Below are 20,370 nucleotides of genomic sequence, written 5' to 3'. Positions count from 1 at the left end.
CCAGACAAATAAAAATTAAAGGAGTTTGTGACCACTAAGCTGGCCCTGCAAGAAATTTTGAGGGGAACTCTCTGAGGGGAGAAAAGATGAAATAAATAAGTAAGTAATTTAAATAAATAAATAAATAAATAAATAAATAAATAAATAAATAATACCAAAAGCAGCAAAGCATAGAAAGGACCAGAGAACACCCCCAGAAATTCCAACTCTTCAAGCAACATAATGGCAATAAATTCATATCTTTCAGTACTCACTCTAAACATCAATGGACTCAATGCTCAAATCAAAACACATAGGGTAGCAGAATGGATAAGAAAACAAGATCTATCTATATGCTGTTTACAAGAGACCCACTTTAGACCCTAAAGGCACCTTCAGATTGAAAATAAGGGGATGGAGAACCATTTATCATGCTTATGGTCAACAAAAGAAAGCCAGAGTAGCCATACTTATATCAGACAATTTAGACTTTAAAATAAATACTGTATCAAGAGATGCAGAAAGGCATTATATCATAATTAATGGGTCTATCCAACAAGACCTAACAATTCTATGTATTTATGCGCCAAATGTGAAAGCACCCAAATATAAAAATCAATTAATCACAAACATAAAGAAACTCATTGATAGTAATACCTAATAGTAGGAGACTTCAACACCCCACTCACAGCAATGGACAGATCATCTAATCAAAATTTCAATAAGGAAACAATAGCTTTGAGTGACCCACTGGATGAGATGGACTTAACAGATATATTCAGAACATTTCATCCTAAAGTAATGAAATATACATTCTTCTCCACTGCACATGGAATATTCTCTGGAATAGACCACATAGTGGGACACAAATCAGCCCTCAACAAGTACAAAAATATCGAGATCATACTGAGCATATTTTCAGACCAATAATGCTATGAAACTTGAAATCAACCACAAGGAAAAATTTGAAAAGGTAACAAATACTTGGAGACTAAAGAACAACCTACTAAAGAATGAATGGGCTAACCAAGAAGTTAAAGAGGACATTGAAAATTTCATGAAAGGGGTGCCTGGGTGGCACAGTCGGTTAAGCGTCTGACTTCAGCCAGGTCACGATCTTGCGGTCCGTGAGTTCGAGCCCCGCATCGGGCTCTGGGCTGATGGCTCAGAGCCTGGAGCCTGTTTCCGATTCTGTGTCTCCCTCTCTCTCTGCCCTTCCCCCGTTCATGCTCTGTCTCTCTCTGTCCCAAAAATAAATAAACGTTGAAAAAAAAAATTAAAAAAAAAAAGAAAATTTCATGAAAGCCTGTGAAAACGAGAGCACCACAGCCCAAAACCTCTGGGATGCAGGAAGGGCGGTCATAAGAGGAAAGTATATAGCAATCCAGGCCTTCCTAAAGAAGGAAGAAAGATATCAGATATACAACCTAACCTTATGCCTTAAAGAGCTGGAAAAAGAACAGCAAATAAAACCCCAAACCAGCAGAATATAGGAAATAATAAAGATTAGAGCAAAAATTAATGCTCTAAAAACAAAAAAACAAACAAAAAACGAGTAGAACAGATCAATGAAACCAGAAGCTGGTTCTTTGAAAGAATTAACAAAATTGATAAACTACTAGTCAGTTTGATCAAAAAGAAAAAGGATACAACCCAAATAAATAAAATCAAGAATGAAAGAGGAGAGATCACAACCAACACAACAGAAATAAAAACAATAATAATAGACTATTATGAGCAATTATATGCCAATAAATGGGTAATCTGGAAGAAATGGGCAAATTCCTAGAAACATATACACTACCAACACTGAAATAGGAAGAAACAGAAAATTTGAACAGACCATTACTAGTAAAGAAATTGAATTAGTAACAAAAATCTCCCAAAAAATAAGAGTCCAGGGCCAGATGGCTTTCCAGGGGAATTCTTCCAAACATTTAAGGAAGAGTTAACACCTATTCTCTTGAAGATGATCCAAAAAACATAAATGGAAGGAATACACCCAAACTCTATGAAGCCAGCATTACTTTGATTCCAAAACCAGAGACCCCACTAAAAAAGGAGAACTATAGACCAATTTCCCTGATGAACATGGACGTAAAACCCCTCAACAAGATATTAGCCAATTGGATCCAACAATACATTAAAAAAAATTATTCACCATGACCAAGTGGGATTTATACCTGGGAATGCAGGGCTGATTCTATATCCACAAAACAATCATTGTGTTTCATCACATCAATAAAAGAAAGGACAAGAACCAAATGATCCTCTCAGTAGAGGCAGATAAAGCATTTGACAAAATACAGCATCATTTCTTGATAAAAACCCTCAAGAAAGTAGGGAAAGAAGGATCATACCTCGAGATCATAAAAGCCATATATGAAAGACCCAAGGCTAGTATCATCCTCAATGGGGAAAAACTGAGAGCTTTCCCCCTAAGGTCACAAACAAGACAGGGATGTCCACTCTTGCCACTGTTATTCAACATGGTATTGGAAGTCTTAGCCTTTGCAATCAGACAACACAAAGAAATAAAAGGCATCCAAATCAGGAGGAATTCAAACTTTCACTCTTCACAGATGACATGATACTCTATGTGAAAACCCAAAAGAATCCACTAAAAAACTTCTAGAACTGATTCATGAATTTAGCAAAGTTTCAGGATATAAAATCAGTGCACAGATATTGGTTGCATTCCTATACACCAACAATGAAGCAACAGAAAGAGAAATCAAGGAATCATCCCATTTACAGTTGCACCAAAACCCATAAAATACCTAGGAATAAATCTAACCAAAGAGGTAAAAAATCTATACACTGAAAACTATAGAAAGCTTATGAAAGAAATTGAAGAAGACACAAAAAAATGGAAAAAGATTCCATGCTCCTGAATAGGAAGAAAAAATATTGTTAAAATGTCAATACCACCCAAAGAAATCTACAGATTCAATGCAATCCCTATCAGAATAAAACCAGCATTCTTCACAGAGCTAGAACAAATAACCCTAAAATTTGTATGGAACCAGAAAAGACCCTGAAGAGTCAAAACGATCTTGAAACAGAAAACCAAAGCAGGAGTCATCACCATCCTGGACTTCAAGCTATACTACAAAGCTGTAATCATCAAGACAGTATGGTAATGGCATAAAAACAGACACTCAGATCAATGGAACAGAATAGAGAACCCAGAAATGGACCCACAAATGTATGCCAACTAATCTTTGACAAAGCAGGGAAGAATATCCAATGGAATAAAGACAGTCTCTTCAGCAAGTGGTGCTGAGAAAATTGGACAGCAACATGCAGAAGAATGAACCTGGACCACTTTCTTACACCATACACAAAAATAAACTCAAAATGGATGAAAGACCTCAATGTAAGACAGGAAGCCATCAAAATCCTCAAGGAGAAAGCAGGCAAAAACCTGTTTGATCTTGCCCGCAGCAGCTTCTTACTCAACATGTCTCTGGAGGCAAGGGAAACAAAAGCAAAAATGAACTAATGGGACCTCATCAAAATAAAAAGCTTCTGCACAGTGAAGGAAACAATCAGCAAAACTGAAAGGCACCGACAGAATAGGAGAAGATATTTGCAAACGACATATCAGATACAGGATAAGTTCTATAAAGAACTTATCAAACTCAACACCCAAAACACAAATAATCCAGTGAAGAACTGGACAAAAGACATGAATGGACACTTCTCCAAAGAAGACATCCAGATGGCCAACCGACATATGAAAAAATGCTCCCAATCACTCATCATCAGGGAAATACAAATCAAAACCATCATGAGATATCACCTTACACCTGTCAGAATGGCTAAAATTAACAACTCAGGCAACAAAAGATGTGAGGGATGATGCAGATAAAGAGGATCTGTTTTGCATTGTTGGTGGGAATGCAAGCTGGTGCAGCCACTCTGGAAAACAGTATGGAGGTTCCTCAAAAAACAAAAAATAGAACTACCTTACGACCCAGCAATTGCACTACTAGGTATTTTTCCAAGGGATACAGGTGTGCTGATTCGAAGGGACACATGCACCCCAATATTTATAGCAGCACGATCAACAATAGGCAAAGTATGGAAAAGCCCAAATGTCCATCGATGGATGAATGGATAAAGAAGATGTGGTATATACATATACAATGGAGTATTACTCGGAAATCAAAAAGAATGAAATCTTGCATTTGCAACTACGTGGATGGAACTAGAAGGTATTGACTAAGTGGAATTAGTCAGAGAAAGACAAATATCATATGACTTCACTCATGCGGACTTTAAGACACAGGACAGATGAACATAAGGGAAGGGAAGCAAAAATAATATAAAAACAGGGAAGGGAACAAAACAGAAGAGACTCTTAAATATGGAGAACAAACAGAGGGTTATAGGAGGGGTTGTGGGAGGTGGGGATGGGCCAAATAGGTAAGGGGCATTAAGAAATCTACTCCTGAAATCATTGTTGCACTGTATGGTAACTAATTTGGATGTAAGTTTAAAAAAAACAAAATTAAAAAAAGAAAATGTTAAAGGACGTGACTCATTTATTAAAAGACAAAAAGCTTCCCATGTGGCTGAAAAACAAAATCTACAACAAATTGATTCAGATGACTAAGGAGTGAAAAGATAAACAAATTGAACTATGTATATGGAAATAAAAATGGAACAGAGATTCTGATATCAGTAAAAGTGAAATTCAAGCCTCAAACCATTAAACATGACAAAAGAATTTTATGGTGGAAATCCAGAATCCACAATGAAAAAATAATACTTACCAATGTGCATATACCAATTAATAATAAAACCACCTTTAGGAATAAAAAAAACTACAGAAAGTGCAAGAAGACCTATGTAGAAACTGGTGAGTAACAAGATTTTTTAAAAAGGTTTATTTTTGGGAGAGACAGAGTGTGAGTGGAGGAGGGGCAGAGAGAGAGGGAGACACAGAATCCGAAGCAGGCTCCAGGCTCCGAGCTGTCAGCACAGAGGCTAACGCAGGGCTCGAACCCATGAGCCATGAGATCATGACCTGAGCTGAAGTCAGTTGCCGAACTAACTGAGCCACCTGAGCATCCCAAAAAGATGTTTTAATACAGCATTCTCAGCACCAGACAGTTCAAGTAGGCAAATTATAAATAGACAGAAGATCTAAAAACACAATCAATAAGACTGATCTTATGATTGATTGTATATGAAACTCTATACCTTATAATGGAGAATACACATTCTTATCAGAGGCCTATAAAATATTCAGAGAAAGAGATATATGCCCCACATGAGATCCAACATCTAGAAACCTGCCAAGTCAAGCCCAAGTACAGCCAACATATGACCCCAATCATTCCAATTAAATAAGCTTTTGCTTTTCCTGCAATATCCACCCCCCACTCTACTCCTGCCAGCAGCAGATGGTTGGAGAATGAAGAAGGAGAAAGAGGAGAATCTTTGTCTTTCACTCCTCCGTGGCAATTCTTTCACATTATAGGTTGAGCCTCAGCTGGAGAAGGTTGAGAGAGTTATTAAAATAGTCAACCAGATATGACTGAGCTATTATTTTTAGTGCTTACAAGTTATTGCAATTTTATAGAATTTGCATAAAGTAGACCTTATACATGAGACATAGAGGAGAGAAAAGTGTAGTGGCTTGTTTGAAGACAGTTACTGGAGGGGAAAAAAAAAAGATATATGTAACTCACAGGTTTAGAGTGTTTCCTACCTTGGTTACACATCAAGCATTTGAAGTAAGTTAGTAGGAAGATAATTTTAAGCTTGGAGAGGAAATTCCTAGTTGCTGCTTCACAGAAAGTGGTCAAGTAAGAGCTGAGATTTAAAACAAATTCAAAATCTGCAACTCTAGTACATGTATACCAGAGACGACGGGGTTGTAAGGCAAATAATCAAATGAACGTGGTATGAAAAGAAGGGGAAATCTTCTTAAAAAGCAAAGTTGATTAAAAATTGTAAACATATTCATAACACGGGAAAAAAAGTTTACAGTCCCTCTGATTTAGGTGGCTTGGTGCATGGCTGGACAGCCAGCTTTGTAGGTGTTAATTAAAGATAACTGGGTTTCATTTAGGAGGGACCATCATGGACTTGAATACATGTGTCTGGATGATGAGGAAGGCGGGGGCTGAAGATAAAGGTGACAGGCTCCTGATTTCTTAGATCACAATTAAAATTTAAGGGTTTAATTAGTCCATACAAGAAGAGTTTGTGGAAGTAGAAGAAAGGAGGATGAGGGAAGAACCCAAACCATACTCTATAAGTGTTCATTGCTGAAAAGCAAGGTATTTAATTTTGAGGAAGATAAACAAATGATTCTTTCTCCTAAGTTTTCCTCCATAATGTATCAGCATCCAGTTCCACACAGTGATAATTGATTTGTTTATCCTTTTGATATTAATTTTGTCAGTATCTTTTCCGGTCTCCATAGCTATTTTAAATAGTTTTGCACATTTCAAATAAAATGCATTTTCCAAATAACGTTTTTTGCTTTATTTTTATTTTGAACTAGCTCATGTTTTACTTTTTGATGCTGTGATTGAATTTTTCTTTTTTTTTCCCCCTTCTGTTTATGTTGAGACCTCCTAAAATACACACTGAAGTATATTTTGATGACAGGATTGGGCTTTTTAAATTGTGATTCTTAGAATTTTACATTATGATTCTCACTAAAATCTTATAATATCTACTTAGGGTCTGACACTAGGCTGGATGCTGGTACCTATACCTCAACTTGGAAGTCAGCAGAAAATAAGTCAAGAAAGTTCTAAACTATTTTAGACATACTGTTACACACAGTTTCCAAGCAAGTCAACAGATTATATTGAAATGGTGTAAACAATAACAATATGGGCTCTGGGGATGAAATAATGGTGAAACTCCTATCATCAAGGTACTCACAGTTTTGAAAGAAAGGACACAATGTAATAACTACACTACTTTCCACTAAAGAATTTACTAGGGCCATGAAAACCCAAATTTAAGAGTGTCTAGATATCTAGTTGAGTCTTTTGTCTTAGGTTACATAGAGAAGCCCATTATCAAATATTATACATTATCAAGAGGACACAAAGTTTAGAAACCAATTTGACAATAAATTTCATATTAAAATTTTTTTTAAAAATGAATAAACTATGTTGACTTAAAAAAAAGAAGACACAAAGTTTTAAATGCTCAGTTTTTTTCCTTGACATGGAGAACTAAAGAGGTGATGGCATGGGGGTAGTTAGGGGTAGTGTACAAAAATTAGGAAAGATTTCCCAATTGAGATAAAATCTGTGCTAGTTTTTGGTAGATGTTGAGTATGTCTGGGATTTATACAGTAAAAATATTCTAGATAGAAACAACCCTTGATTTCTGCTTGCAGGATTTACCACGATCCAGAGGTGGAGGTCTCCGGGACATTCGACTGGGAAATCTTAGGTTAACTACCGATCAGCTTTTGACTATGAAATGGTAGTGAGACACCGTAGGGAACGAAGTAGAGTCATATCTGAAGAGCTGTGTTTGACCAGCATAAAGCTCGTACTCAATCCTACAAGCCACCGAAGAGTTCGAAGTAGATTTGCATCTTAATTTCATTTTGTGGGACGTAAGTAGGATATATTAGGAATGGGGATAAAAAAAAAAAAAGATTAAACTAGTACTTTGTGCAAATTAATCTCTTAAGACCAGGCAACTCAAATATGAGAAAATCACAATCTTGTATGATCAAGAGAAACTTGCTTCATTTTTATAAACCAGAACAAACTAACATTAATGTATAATTTGAAGTAAAGAAAATTCCAGCTTTTGCATTCTAACTTTCACATCACAAGTAAATATTTAAACCTAGCAAGGCTTGTCATCATTTAAGCTTTTAACTGAGAGCAAAGTTATTTTTCTTTTTTTAAAATTTTTAATGTTTATTTATTTATTTTTAAAAAATTTTAAAAAATCAGCCCAGAGCCCGACATGGGGCTCGAACTCACGGACCGCGAGATCTTGACCTGAGCTGAAGTCTGACGCTTAACCGACTGAGCCACCCAGGCGCCCCTAATGTTTATTTATTTTTGGGAGAGAGAGGCAGAGTGTGAGCGGGGGAGGGACAGTGAGAGAGAGCGAGACACAGAATCCGAAGCAGGCTCCAGGCACTGAGCTGTCAGCACAGAGCCGGATGTGCGGCTCAAACCTACAAACTGCGAGATCATGACCCCAGCCGAATTCAGATGCGCAACCTACTGAGCCACCCAGGTGCCCGCAAGGTTATTCTTAATCAAAATACATTTAAACCAGCCTCAGAAATCCAGTGCTTTACCTCATTTGGGCAAACTTTGGGTAAGTGCCTTAAATTGTTCTGGATTTCTAGGAAGGAAAAACAGCATACCTCACAATGTATTATCATTAAATAGAAGGATTTACGTGATATACAAAAAACCTAATGCCAAGGGGCCTGGGGAGCTCACTATGGGCCCCGGTGCCATCTTCTTGAAGCTGTTTTCCCTTCAAATGGGCAGTGGAATCACACTGTTTCTGACACTCCTGGAATATTCTGTCAGTTCTCAGCTCCTAACCATCCCATCACTTTTATTCAGATCAATGAGAAATCTCACTTTGAAAGAAACTGAGTTCTGCTTAAAAATTTGATCCAAAAAGAGCTTTCTATGCAGTGGATTTAGGATTAGATGATTTACAGTTTTTAATTTTTAGCTACATTATCTACAAAAGATATAATTTCAATTGAAAAATTTTAAATGATGCCGGAAAATGACTGTGTATACTTTCATTACTGAATCTGCATAATTTTGATTCTCCCAAAATATTCTTCAAAGAGTTACCAAGTTGACGCTATCCTGATCATTTGTGAATTTTACTCTTTTGTGGGCAGTGGGGGGAAGTATTTTTCTACCACTGATTTATCCCTGTAATGGAAACTTATTTGTAGGTTAGTGGGAAGAATTATGTATTTTTTTTGAGAGGTCACAAGTGAGTTAGGAGCAGAGAGACAGGGAGAGAGAGAGGGGGAGAGAGAGAGAGAGGAGTAGGGCCCACTCGAATGGGGACTCATCTCCCACAAAGCAGGACTTGGGCTCACCCTGTGGGGGGTTGGAACTCACAAATCATGAGATCATGACATGTGTGGAAGTCAGATACTTAAGTGAATGAGCCACCCAGGTGCCCCAAGAAGAATTATGTCTTATTAAAAACGTAGAACTGTTTCCATATTTGATTGATTTAGGAAAAAGTAGTCCCTGGCTCTCCTTTTGATACAGAGGAAACATTAGACTTAGGAGTACTTATAACACTGATTTGACAATCTAGCACCATCTACCATTTTGTAAATTTACCTATTGCCAATATTTCACCACCTGAACATCAGCAATAATGACATTGTGCCTCAGTCTAACGTAATGCAATGCTCACATAACCAGACTTGCTCTTTTCTTTCTTCCCCCAAACAGCAGGCAGAATCGTATAATTGTATAATTATGTGGGCCTAATTTCTTATTTATAAGTTCAATAACAATTTCCCTGTGACATCCTGAGATTAAATACTAAATTATATAAAGTTATTTCATACAATTTAGGCTTTAGTTATATTGATATTTATATAATTATAACAATTTATATATAATATAATCCATAACCACTTTTAACACACCTTGCCTTTGGTAGAATGGCATAGAAAAAGGAAAATATGGTAATATATATTACCATATACATCTGAACATGGCAAATACACGAAGCTTCTCATTTCTCATTTCTGAGGCCAGTCACATGGTGGTATTTGGTATTTATAGCTTGTTTCTTCACAAACCATGCCAGGTCTCCCTTTGTTCTCACCCAGCCCTTCAACTTGTTTTGGTTATTTACCTGGACATACAGTCATTATTTTATTTATGAAAGATCTGTGCAATTAGTGTGCTCCATCCCTCTTGAGTTGTTATAGATTAATATTAACTTTTGCAATTGGACATGGGAATATTCAGAGGCACTCAAGATGATGATCTGATTTTAATATTTTTTAATGTTTATAAATTTCTGAAAGAGAGACAGAGGTGAGTGGGAGAGAGGCAGACAGAGGGAGACACAGTATCCAAAGTAGGCTCCAGGTTCTGAGCTGTCAGCACAGAGCCTGACAAGGGGCTTGAACTCACAAACCATGAGATCATGACCTGAGCCACAATCGGAGGCCCAACCGACTGAGCCACCCAGGTGCCCCGATTATCTGATTTTAGATATACTCTCCCTTGCCTTCACTGTATATTAGTACTCTGTTTTCTCTAGATAAACTGGATTATTCAACCCATTCAGTAAGACTCTCTCTGCCTAGACGTTCATTGGCACAAGGAGACCAGAGTTGAATGAGGACTATGTCAACTTCCAACTCAGTGTAAGGTCATGGTATCTCTCGATGCTTCCTTGGGTTACTGAGACATCTAAGCCAGCAAAGCCAAAGTTGCTGACATGAAAAGCCAAAACTGTGTAAGTACACAAGGAGAAATAGCAAGAAAAACCACTCACTTGGAGTGTTTAGTTCCCAGACATGTATTCTATCCGTATAGTGATCATCTGTTCAGAGTATATATTGCAACACACAGGGAATCACCTTGGTCCCACAAGGTGTTGTTACATAGCCGGGGCATTAATTGGATTTCAAATAAGGCCTTCCAACTTCTATCAGAGCAGACACTTCAGGGTGATGGAATACATAATAAGATCAGTGAATCCCGTAGGTCCAAGATCATTCATTCCTCACGGTTTTTGCTGTGAAAATAGTTCCTACTTGGAAGCAATGTGGTGTGGAATATCATAAAAGTGACTAATATATTTTACATGTTCACAGGTGGTGCTGGCAGAAGCAAATTAATATAAAGAGGAAGCGCTTGTTCCAGTGAAGAAGAAAATCACTGCTGCTGCCTGAAGAGATCCATTATAGTTAACATGTCACCAGGTGCTTGGCTATTCCTCCGGGAATAGCGCCACTTGCAAAGCACAACATCTGTTACCACTGTTGTCAAGAGGGGAGCTCAGCAGGTGGCAGGGCCAGATCTGTCGTGGTTAAACCCCTTTGCTTGAGCCCGTGCATGACTACCAACCCACAGCCGGAGGAACTTCTTTCTTAGTTAGTCCGTGGAACTTCACCAGGTACTGGGCAAAGCTGACTGGTGTTCATAAACCAAATTGATCTGCTTATTTAGATTGTTCTTTAGAGTAGTGGTCCTTTGTGGGCATTCTTAGGGCACTCAAAGGTATGCACACCCTGTGCTCCCTGTCCTGAGGTAGAGTGCAGGACTTTATTACCCTTGCTTCATAATTCCTGAATCCCTTTCCAGACTAGCTCTTTTCATTAGAATGGGTTTAGTCTTCAGGGGCCTCTCATTCTTGCATATAAAATTTTAAATGATTTTATTAATTTCCTCGTGCAAATACAGGATTTTTAACCCTTTATTAAGAACTGGAATAGCAGGGGCGCTGAGTGCATCAGCTGGGTAAGCATCTGACTTCAGCTCAGGTCATGATCTCATCTGTGGGTTCGAGTCCCAAGTTCTGCTATGGGCTGACATCTCAGAGCCTGGAGCCTGCTTCGGATTCTGTGTCTCCCTTTCTCTCTCTGCCTCCCCTGGCCCACTCATGCTCTGTCTCTCTCTCTCTCTCTTTCTAAAATAAATAAACATTAAAAATTGTTTTTAAAAAAGGACTGTAATAGCAAACTTTTAGTGTTAGCCATTTATATTTAGCCTCAGATATTGATATGCTTACTACAATTGTAGTAAAGTAACCAGGTTTCTTAGCTCAGAGTTCCTACCCGATCTCTTATTTCCTCACAGCCAATTCACCTTTGGAGTCACTGCTTTTTAAGTAAGTCCTTTTCAAATTTTACAACTTTGTATGTGTGATTTATTTCCTATTGGGTCCATGACAAACACATGAAATTAACATATACAGTTTTTCCCTTTGGTGAGGTTAAAAATTCATTTTATTTATTTATTTATTTATTTATTTATTTATTTATTTAATAAAATATAAAATTAATACTATATATATATTTATATATAATTATGTATACATTTATTTATAAAATCTATTTATTTAGTTTAATTATTTACCCTTGTATCCTTGGCATAAATATAATTTTTATGTATCACCTCTTCCATACACTAATAGATTTGATTGCTAATATTTTGTTTAGGATTTAGTATCTATACTTTTGTATCTATTATATGACTATAATAGCCCTGAAATTATCCTTTTAACAGTACAATCCCCTGATATTACTGTTATGATTAGGCTGAGCCCATAGAATGAAATATTTCTTCTTTATCTACTGTCAAAAGAGTAGAAAATAGAATGACTACTTTCTTCAACTTTTATAGAACTTGCCTGTAAAATTTGGGGGGCTTCTAAAATTGGAAAAATAAGATATTTAATCACCATTTTTATTTATTTGATAGTTATAATACTGTTGAATTTTAATTTTTTTTGAAGTCAGTTCTCATATGTGTGTATATGTATATATGTCTATATATGTTGTATATATTTTTAACAACTTGTTTATCTATTCATACTACTGTTTTAATATTATATTCTCTATTTTACCTCAATTTGTGTTTTCATTTTCATTCATACAGTGCTTATTTGCATATTCTCTCTTAAGTCTTTCTAAGTCTCTCCAAATATTATCTCTATTGTTAGTATCTTCCAATAGTTAATGTTTGGTTTTCCTGATATCCTCCATTGATACATATTTTTTTTTTAATTTCACTAATGTGTGCTTTCAAGTTATCTTTTCCTAGTTTATATGGGATTTCCCTGTTTTATCTTTTCTAATCTGAAAAGAGGAGCACTTTTTACTTGTGAGCATCTATTTTTTAATATACTAATTTGAGGCTAGAAATTGCTCTTGAAATAATGATTTTACTATATCCCACACATTTTATATGCAATATTTTCATTGTAATTCAGTTCTTTTTAGAATACAGTTTAAATTTTATTTTATATAAATGGGTTTTTAAAATTTATACTTTAGGGGCGCCTGGGTGGCGCAGTCGGTTAAGCGTCCGACTTCAGCCAGGTCACGATCTCACGGTCCGTGAGTTCGAGCCCCGCGTCGGGCTCTGGGCTGATGGCTCGGAGCCTGGAGCCTGTTTCCGATTCTGTGTCTCCCTCTCTCTCTGCCCCACCCCCGTTCATGCTCTGTCTCTCTCTGTCCCAAAAATAAATAAATGTTGAAAAAAAAAAAATTTAAAATTTATACTTTATTTTTCAACATTCCATGTTTATTTAAAAGTATGCATTCTCAATTTGATGAGTGGAGATTTCTAGACAATTTCTGTGAGTTAATCATTTTAACTCTTTCGTACAGCATTTATTCCTCTTGTTTCCTATATTTTTGATCATCAATAATCAAGACACTGTGTGAAATATGCATAAGTTATAAATTTTACCACGTAGGTCTATCAATAAAATTATTTAAATTTGCTATAATTTCTAATAATTATCCATACATTTTATCATCTTTCATACCTTAAAATCTGTCTTTTATTTCTTAACTATTTACCTACTCCATAAATAGCACTTTTGCTCTAGTGGAACATTTATTTTTTAGTCAGAATCAAGGGTAAGGAGCTGATCATATAAACTAAATCAAGAATAGCACCCGATAGGGGAGTTAAGATGGCAGAGCAGCATGGACACCCTGAGCTTGCCTCCACCCTGAAATGCAGCTAGATCAGCACTAAACTGTTTTGAACACCTAGGGAATTTATCTGAGGATTAACACAACAATATGTGTAACTTTAGCCACAAAATTTGGCACATATGTGGTGAGGAGAGGTGAACTAGGGGAGAGAAAAGCCAGGGAGTGTAGGGAGCCATTTTTGCGAAGAAACAACAGAGAGAGTTAGAGAAAGAGGGAGAGTGTGGCACATTGAGATCATGCAAGAAAGCACTCCTCCCAAAAGTAGCTGGAGAGAAAGAGAAAGAGTGAAAACACTCACAGGGGACTGGACAAGAAGTCTGTTCCCCAAAACCATTGACAGGGAGAAAGGAGAGGGTTTTGGTACCACTAGGACTCTATAAACAGGGGAGCACAGTCTGAAGTTTTGGTGCCCAGTGCCTTGGGGTGCTCTGGTGAGGAAGCAGGGAGAATCCCCAGGAGCAGGTAGTGGGGTCTAGGGGTCTGTGTGCCACATGGGGAGAAGTGGTTCCCCTGTTTGGTGTGCATTCGCAGTAGACCTATCCACAGAAACTTGGCAGGCCAGAAAGGAATGGCGGGGTATATTCAATGTGCTTAATCAGAAAAACATGCAGCCATAAAATCTTTATCCAGCAAGGGTCTTATTCAAAATAGGAGAGAGAATTATGTTCCCAGACAAACAAGAGCAAAAGGAGTCTGTGACTACTAAACCAGACCTGCAAGGAATTTTTTTTTAAATATTTTTTTTTTCAACGTTTTTATTTTATTTTTGGGACAGAGAGAGACAGAGCATGAACGGGGGAGGGGCAGAGAGAGAGGGAGACACAGAATCAGAAACAGGCTCCAGGCTCCGAGCCATCAGCCCAGAGCCTGACGCGGGGCTCGAACTCACGGACTGCGAGATCGTGACCTGGCTGAAGTCGGACGTTTAACCGACTGCGCCACCCAGGTGCCCCAGACCTGCAAGGAATTTTAAAGGGGGCTCTTTGAGTGGAGAATAGACAAAACAAAACCAAGAAGACCAAAGGCAAAAAAGACTAAAAAAAGAACAGAGAACATCAGCAGAAACACCAACTCTACAGGCAATGCAATGGCACAAATTCTTATCTTTCTGTACTCACTCTAAGTGAAATGGATTGACCGCTCCAATCAAAAGATGTAGAGTATCAGAATGGATAAGAAAAGAAGACTCACCTATATGCTGCTTACAATAGCCTCATTTTAGGCACAAAGACACCTGCAGATTGAAAGTAAGGGGATAGGGAACCATTTATCATGTGAATGGTCATCAAAAGAAAGCTGGAGTAGGGGCGCCTGGGTGGCGCAGTCGGTTAAGCGTCCGACTTCAGCCAGGTCACGATCTCGCGGTCCGGGAGTTCGAGCCCCGCGTCAGGCTCTGGGCTGACGGCTCAGAGCCTGGAGCCTGTTTCCGATTCTGTGTCTCCCTCTCTCTCTGCCCTTTGCCCATTCATGCTCTGTCTCTCTCTGTCCCAAAAATAAATAAATGTTGAAAAAAAAAAAAAAGAAAGCTGGAGTAGGCATACTTGTATCAGATAAAATAGATTTTAAAATAAAGACTGTAATAAGACATATAAAGAAAGGAATCATATCATAATTAAGGGGTCTATCCACCAAGATGATCTAACAATTATAAATATTTATGCTCCCAATGTCAAAGAACCAAAATCTATATATCAATTAATCACAAACATAAGGAAACTCATTGATAATAATACCATAAAAATAGGGGACTTCAACACCCCACTTAAGCAACAGACAGGTCATCTAAACAGAAAATCAACAAAGAAACAATGCCTTGGAATGACACACTGGACCGGATGGACTTAACAGATATATACCTAGAAATAAACTTAACAAAGAGATGAAAGATCTATACACTGAAAACTATAAAAAGCTTGTGAAATAAATTGAAGAAGACACAAAGAAATGGAAAAACATTCCATTCTCATAGATTGGAAGAACAAATATCATCAAAATGTCTATATTACCCAAAGCAATCTACATATTCAATGCAATCCCTATCAAAAAACAAAACAAAACAAAAAAAAAACCACCAGCATTCTTCACAGAGCTAGAACAAAAAATTCTAACATTTGTATGGAACCAGAAAAGACCCAAAATAGACAAAGTAATGTTGAAAAAGAAAACCAAAGCTGGAGGCATCACAATTCTGGACTTCAAGTTGTATTATAAAGCTGTAATCATCAAGACAGTATGGTACTGGCCCAAAAAACAGACACATAGATCAATGGAATAGAAGAGAACACAGAAATGGACCCACAAATATACGGCCAATTTATCTTTGACAAAGCAGGAAAGGATATTCAATGGAAAGAAGATAGTCTTTTCAGCAAATGGTGTTGGGAAAACTGGACAGCAACATGCAGAAGAAAGAACCTGGACCACTTTCTTACACCATACACAAAAATAAACTCAAAATGGATGCAAGAACTAAATGTAAGGCAGGAATCCATCAAAATCCTAGAGGAGAAAACAGGCAACTACCTCTTTCTTACTTGACATGTCTCTGGAAGCAAGGAAAACAAAGGCAAAAATGAACTATTGGGACCTCATCAAGATAAAAAGCTTCTGCACAGCAAAGAAAACAATCAGCCAAACTAAAAGGCACCCAACAGAATGGGAGAAGATACTTGCAAATGACATATCAACTAAAGGGTTAGTATCCAAAATCTATAAAGAACTTATCAAACTCAACACCCAAAAAACAAATAATTCAGTGAAGAAATGGGAAAAAAGATATTAATACGCACTTTTCCAAAGAAGACATCCAGATGGCCAACTGACACATAAAAAAATGCTCCACATCACTCATCATCAGGGAAATACAAATCAAAGCCACAATGAGATACCACCTCACACTTGTCAGAATGGCTAAAACTAACAACTCAGGCAACAACAGATGTTGATGAAGATGCAGAGAAAGAGGATCTGTTTTGCACTGTTGGTGGGAATGCAACCTCTCTGGAAAACAGCATGGAGTTGCCTCAAAAAATTAAAAATAGAATACCCAAAATCCAACAATTGCACTAATAGGTATTTATCAAAAAGATACAAAAGTGCTAATTTGAAGGGGCACATGCACCTCAATGTCTATGTCAATGCTATCAACAGCCAAAGTATGGAAAAAGCCCAAATATCCATCAACTGATGAATCCATAAAGATGTGGTATATCTATCTATGTATCTATCTATGTATCTATCTATCATCTATCGTCTATATATGCACACACACACACACACACACACACACACACACACTCGAATATTACTCAGCCATCAAAAAGAATGAAATCTTGCCATTTGGAGCAAAATGGATGGAACTAGAGTGTATTATGCTAAGTGAAATTAGTCAGAGAAAGACAAATATCAGATGATTTCACTAATATGTGGAAATTGAGAAACAAAACAGATGAATATAGGGGAAGGGAAGCAAATATAAGATAAAAACAGAGAAGGAGACAAACCATGAGACTCTTAAATACAGAGAACAAACTGAGGGTTTTTGGTGGTGTTGGGTGGAGTGATGGCCTAAATGGACGATGGGCATTAAGGAGGGCACTTGTTGGGATGAATACTGGGTGATATATGTAAGTGATGGATCATTAAATTTCATTCCTGAAATCATTATTACACTATATGTTAACTAACTTGGATTTAAATTAAAAAAAATACCATGTGGTAATCTCAATAAATGCAGAAAATGCACTTGACAAATAAACACCTTTTCATATAAAAACCCGCAACAATTAAGTATAGAAAAAATGTAGCTTAACATAACAGAGTATATGTGACATGTTCACAGCGAACATTGTAACGAATGATGAAAGCTGTAAAAGTTCTTCCTCTAAAATCAGGAACAAGACAAGGGTGCCTATTCTCAGCACTCCTATTCAACATAGTACTGGAAGTCCTACTCAGAGCAATTAGGCAAGAAAAGGAAATAAAATTCATCCAAAGTGAAAAGGAATAATTGTTTCTTTTTGTCAATGATGTCTAATCTTATATACAGAAAACCCTAACGACCCCACTAAAATACTGTTAGAACTAATAAGTAGAACTAATAAGCAGTAAAGCTGCAGGATACAAGATCAATATACAAAATTCAACTGTATTTCTATACACTAACAATTAAATATCTGAAAAGAAATTCAGAAAACAATCCATTTAGGAAGCCTCAAAAAGAATACAATACTTAGAATTAAATTAAACCAAAGGAGGTAAAAAAAATTTTTACAATAAAACTATGAGACACTGAAGAAATAAATTGAAGACAAATAAATGGAAAGATATTCCATGTTCATAGAAAAGATAAATTAATATTGCAAAAGTGTCCATATTACTCAAATGGATCTATAGATTCAAAGCATTTCCTCAAAAATTTCAATGGCAGTTTTCAGAGAAATAGAAAAAAAGCACTTCTAAAATTTGAATAGAACCACAAAAAATTTTGAAGAGTCAAAACAATCTTAACAAAGAAGAATAAAGCTGAAGGCACCACTCTTCTGGAATTGTAATCTATATGTAAAAGCTATAATAATCTAAACAGTACAGTACTGACATAAAAGCTGACATAGTGATAAACATATAGATAAAAGAATATAATAGACAGCCCAGAAATAAACCCACACTCATATGGTCAACTAATCTTTGGCAAGGGCACCAAGAATGCATAATGAAAAAAAGAATAGTCCCTTCATTAAATGGTGCTGGGAAAATTGAATATCTATACACCAAAGAATGAAACTCAGCCCCTATTTTATGCCATTCACAAAAATGAACTCAAAATGCATTAAAGACTTAAATGTAGGCTCTGAGACTGTGAAACCCCTAGAAAAGAAAACATAGGAAAAATTATCCTTGACGTAGATCTTGCCATTAAATTTTTGAATATGGCACCAAAAGCAGGTTAGAGCCATCCTAAAGTTTTTGTGATTTCATTAATCATAAATACTGCCTCAAAATTCTCAATAAAGACTTATTTCCAACTCTCAAAAACAAACAAATGAACAACCACAGCCACAAGAACAACAAAGAGTAGCACTGATCAAGCCTGGATTGTACCTTTAGTTTTCGTTCAACTGTGTTTTTTCATGTCTCAAGGCATCACTGGTTCTACCAATTAGTAGAATAGTGGACAAGGGGATTAAAAAAAAAGTTTCTATATTTCTAAGAAAATGCTCATTTTTCTGCAGCCATGGTAACAGTTGACCACTAGTTTGAAATCATCTAATTGATTAATGGCAGCATCTCAACCCTACAGTTTCCTACCAGTACACAGTTCGGTTATTACAGCCTCCCATCCAGTGACAGACACGTACTTCTGAAAGTCAGCGGATGGGCAAAGCCTCACGTCCCTGTCCAAGCTTCTGAAATTCGGCCATTCTGCAACACAGTCACAATCTGGTCACCTTTCCACAGCCAAGAGGCAACGAACCCATAAAATATACCATCCTCAAAAAACCTCAAATCCCCAAACTCCTGCTTCCCCACATCCCTGCTTTGCTGTGTCTAATGTTCATAACACATACTTGCTTACGTACAACATAAATTAGGCTTTTGTTCCATGTGGCTCTTGCTACAGCACTTGTTGCCATCTCTTCTCCATTATTTCTAAGCACTATGAGAATACAAAGATCTCCTGCAGGCCAGTCACCAATCCTCCATGCTGCCATGCACCGCAAAGACCTTCGTGGGGGTTTAGTGGACAGGAATATCTCTGCAGATGAGACTTTCTCAGAAGCACAGAAGAGTAACCAGTACAGCTATGAAAAGCTCCCTGTTTTCTTGTTACTTCACTCACAGAAGCCTGTATCTGTCCTCCTATGTATGGACTTGGCTGTCTGGCTATGGGGAAAGAAGCAAACCATAGTCTCTGCTTCCTAAAAGGGACTCTTGTTTGTATGACGTTTAATTCTCTTACATTTCTTTGCATGCTTAGACACAAAATGGCTTATCCATTCTGTCTAGTAACAACTGTAGGAACAGTGGTCTGGGTCCTAACTGTAAGAGGTATGTTTTAACTGGTGAGGTTAGGACACTTAATTTTTCAAAAATTATTGCTAGTTTGGACCGCGTTGTCACAACTGAATCTATTATTTCATTTTTACCTACTTTCTATTATATTTTCAAACAGCATATTTACTTCCTAATGAAATAATTTTAGCATGTCCTCGGTTGTCTTGTCTCCTTCACCACCATTCTAACACTATCTAGACTTCACATGCGTACTAAATGGACTTTCTGTTTGACTCATTGTGTCTGTATTCCTCCTGTTTTAATTTCCTCTTGGGCTTCTTTCAAAATTCACAAGCCATTTACCAAAGTCTTGTCGTCTTTGTATGATATACCCCTTACACCACATTCTGACATTGGTGGCCATGTTTCTGAAGTGTGTCATCCACAACAGTTTCCAATGTGATTATGTTTGTGGCAGATTTCTAGAGACTTCGATGTTAGAGAGTATTTTTAACATGCTCTTGTATTTGAATGACGGTTTAGTTAAACATTCAATTCTGGAGCCTAAAAGTTATGTTTGCTTCCTTAAAGCTTTCTGACGGATTTTCTAATCGTCTCTAATATGGAATTTGCTCCTTCCTCAGTACTGAGACCACAGTGCCTTTACATGTAGAAAGAGCTGGACCAGAATGCTTTGGAGGAAT

At 37.0% G+C, this 20,370-nt stretch overlaps 1 pseudogene; it reads right to left on the bottom strand.

Moving 5' to 3' along the window:
* The window catches only part of LOC125148689 (glyceraldehyde-3-phosphate dehydrogenase-like), a 42,134-nt pseudogene extending 23,042 nt beyond the window's left edge, over positions 1–19,092 (bottom strand).
* Between the last annotated feature and the right edge of the window lie 1,278 nt (positions 19,093–20,370).

This window comes from Prionailurus viverrinus, chromosome D3 (assembly GCF_022837055.1).
Source record: "Prionailurus viverrinus isolate Anna chromosome D3, UM_Priviv_1.0, whole genome shotgun sequence".
Lineage (NCBI taxonomy): Eukaryota > Metazoa > Chordata > Mammalia > Carnivora > Felidae > Prionailurus > Prionailurus viverrinus.
This window is presented reverse-complemented; position numbering and strand designations above follow the sequence as displayed.